Source organism: Wolffia australiana, chromosome 2 (genome assembly GCF_029677425.1).
Source record: "Wolffia australiana isolate 7733 chromosome 2, ASM2967742v1".
NCBI lineage: Eukaryota > Viridiplantae > Streptophyta > Magnoliopsida > Alismatales > Araceae > Wolffia > Wolffia australiana.
The window spans coordinates 1,353,131-1,356,603 of record NC_135836.1 but is presented as its reverse complement, the minus strand read 5'-3'; the positions used below and the strand labels follow the sequence as shown (position 1 = coordinate 1,356,603).

The window sequence follows — 3,473 nt, the reverse complement described above, 5'->3', positions numbered from 1 at the left end:
CCTATGAGATTTCCCTTGTTTCTACAACTTTAGAAGATGTTATATATGGATGGATAGATAATGAATTTGATGTTAAAACCCGAGAAAAGGTCGATTGGGTACAGACCATCACGCGGGTAGTCAGGACGATTTTAGTGACAAAAAAAAAGAAATGCGTGAAGCTCAATCAGCAGAGCAGAGCTCATTTTATTATATTAGATGAGTTCCATCTTCATCAGTAGAGATTTGCTCCTGGGGAGACGCCAAGCTGCTGGCAGTTCTGGACATAGTGCTCAACTCTCACTCGGACGGCCGCCGGGTGGCCATTGTTGCACTCTCCGCCATTGATGCCACAGATAGTGGAGCCAAATCCCTGGCCAGAGACTATCCACGAGTGAAAATTTTTCATCCAGAACCAGAGCGCCATCTTGAACAACACCATCGGGTTCATAGCCACCGTCTCCGGCGAGCCCAGCAAATCCAAGCCGAGGCTCCTCCCGGCCACTACGTAGTTGTAGTTCCATGTTATCTGAATAGGCCCCCGGCCATGATACTTTTTTCCCGGAACGCACAGGTACTGCGTGTTGCTCCTAAAACCGTAGTCTCTCCTCCACCTCTCGATTTCCTCTATGTAGCAGAAACCTGTGACAACCGACAAATTTCAGCCATGCGCAAAAATTTTCAAATATAATCTAGGTTTCTCAAATTATGTACATAATACATATGTAAGGTTAGGCCCCCTTGTTTTCTCAAATTAGTGTTAGCTGGTTGGATTTGTCTGAGATATGATACTACAGAATGTGATATCTGATACTCAAGTAAGAAAAACTAGGTTACCAAACACAAAGAAAGCTCTGGTTTTTATAGGCACAAGAGCATACAAGGAAGCAACGCTAAAAACACACAAGAATTGACCCATGAAATGAAAAACTGCACTGAACGGTTACCCTGCCGAGTCACCCACTACAGCAGTACTTTTGGGATGGATATGGGGCACTCGACGTGCCCCATGGCGTGCATGGGGCAGCATGACTGGCATTACTAAGTCGTGCACCTAAATTTATGCCGGTTGTTGTTGACCCACATGGAGGAGGAACACCTCCTTCAAAGGTTATTTCAGATGACGGCTTCAGATATCAGAAATATAGGAAATATTTTTCCAATATTGGATGATGGGGAAAATGCCAAAAGGGTCAAAACGGCGTGGGATAAGGCTACAAGATTATAAAGTTAATAATTTTTTTATGCCAACGTTTAAATTTTATAATTTTTTACATATTTATACAGTATATTATTGAAAATATATTTCGAATTATAAATCCAATATGATTGTTGGATGAAAGAGATGAGTGGATAAAATGGGACTGAACAGACATCATTTTAGTCATCTATCCACGACATTTCCTTTCATCCAAGTTGTTATCAATCCCATTCCATCATTCATCTGATACGAAAAATGAAATTCATGATGGACTGATGAAAGATGTAGGGATTGCATAATGAATGATATCTAGCTATAAGCCTTTTGACACTTGCAGCCCAACCTTTTCCCATTATATTGTATGCCCTGTATCAGGTGTTGCCCACCCACCTTACTCGTCATTCTTGTGACCATCATCATCTCTCTACCAATCACCCATCACCCTTGCCATGTCTGGAACAAGTGCCTCTCAGTTCTAGCAACAAGTACACTGGCAGAGTGGCTCTTCACATTATGTTGTAATGTTGAGACATACAAAATAGAGCTCCAAGACATGGAGAGTATCAAGCTATGGTGTATGTTGCACTATTGGATGCGACCCTCTACCCCATCCAACGGATAAATTGCTTTTTCATCGTCTAAGAATATGGATAGATAAATTATTCTTTTAAAGGCTTTCAGGCCATTGTCTATATCTTCTTTATTTAAAATCTTTACCCAATTCTTCATCTATTGGTTATTACATCATTCTTTTATGAGCAAGGTCTGAACATTAAGCTTTGGTGAGCAGTCCTAATACCAAGCCGCCCTTTAAAAGTGTACCTTATGGTTTTATTTCTGGGGTGCAAGACGTCTTTTTAGATGAAACACTTAGATCCTTTTGTAAACAAGAAAAAAATGGTCACTTGAATAGTCTAACTTTTACTGCAGAAAAATAATTATCAGTTTTGTCCGCACATCATCTCCATCATTGCAAATAATCATCCCATTCCTTGACAGTCATCGGCGGCTTCCATCCACGTCGTGGGTACTTGTCATTGTTGATGGTCAACATCAGCAATGACTTTTTAATCAAATAGGGGGATCTTTCAATCACATAGGGGGATCAAATTGTTGAAACCGGCAAAACCCTTGAAACCAGTACGCTAAAAACGAGAATAGAAAGGTGCTATGAATTTCAAGATAAGTTATGTTATGAAATAGGGGGATCTTTTAATCAAATAGGGGGATCAAATTGTTGTAACCGGCAAAACCCTTGAAACCAGTACGCTAAAAACGAGAATAGAAAGGTGCTATGAATTTCAAGATAAGTTATGTTATGAAATAGGGGGATCTTTTAATCAAATAGGGGGATCAAATTGTTGTAACTGGCAAAACCCTTGAAACTGGTACGCTAAAAATGAGAATAGAAAGGTTCTATGAATTAATAGATATGTTATGTTATAAATGCACGAGATAGTCGTAATGTGGGACGCGTAACTAGGAAGTTATGCGACCCGGCCCTGATACAAAATTGATGCGGCACCGTAGTTTAGAAGACATTTTCCTGTCTCGAGGAACCTCGGGTTCGGATAATTTGCAAATTGATACCTTATCAGCGCAAGGGCAAATATGAGCTGCATGCACCCTTGGATTTTCTTCCTCACCATTGCAAGAGGACGAGTTAAAGTTTTTCAGTGAGAATGCACCAGCCCACTCATCACTCGACCAATTTGGGGACCGGAGCTCCATCGTTACCCATTCTAACCGAGGAGCCAAGGAGAAGCCTTAACCTACGAAGAGTCATCGAGCGCCAGCGACGCCTCATGAAGGGAAATCTGCGACACCCGCTGCACTCCAGCTAATTGCTAGTGGAATTTGGCGCCCAAAAAACCAATAGCAAATAGAGATTGCACAAACAACGAAGAAATCGAAACGCGCTGCACAACAGAACATGATCAGCGCTCCATCGCGGGTTTAGGGTTTGGGGTTTACGGTTTTGGCGGGCCATCCATGGTGAAGGTTTTCCCAGTGCCCTAAACTTTAGAAGAAGTTTTTGTGCAATAACATGTGATGTTGTAGTGCAATAACATGCTGTGTCACATCAAAGTTGAAACTTTAGAAGACGTTTCCTCGTCTCGACGAACCTCGGGGTTTAATCTTAAAATCATTATGAATCCAAAAATTATTAAAATCCTTATTTATTATTAAACCAATTTTTTTAATCTTATTAAACCACTTATTTGTCTCCTCTATTTCATATAATTTGATGAAGGCAAATTGAGGTGTTAATTTTAAATGTCAGGTCGTCTGC

The 3,473-nt window shown here is 40.7% G+C and overlaps 1 pseudogene; it reads right to left on the bottom strand.

Annotated features, from left to right (window-relative positions):
• Window positions 1–214: 214 nt before the first annotated feature.
• On the bottom strand, window positions 215–1,631 carry LOC144700311 (endochitinase At2g43590 pseudogene; annotated as a pseudogene).
• Window positions 1,632–3,473: the final 1,842 nt, after the last annotated feature.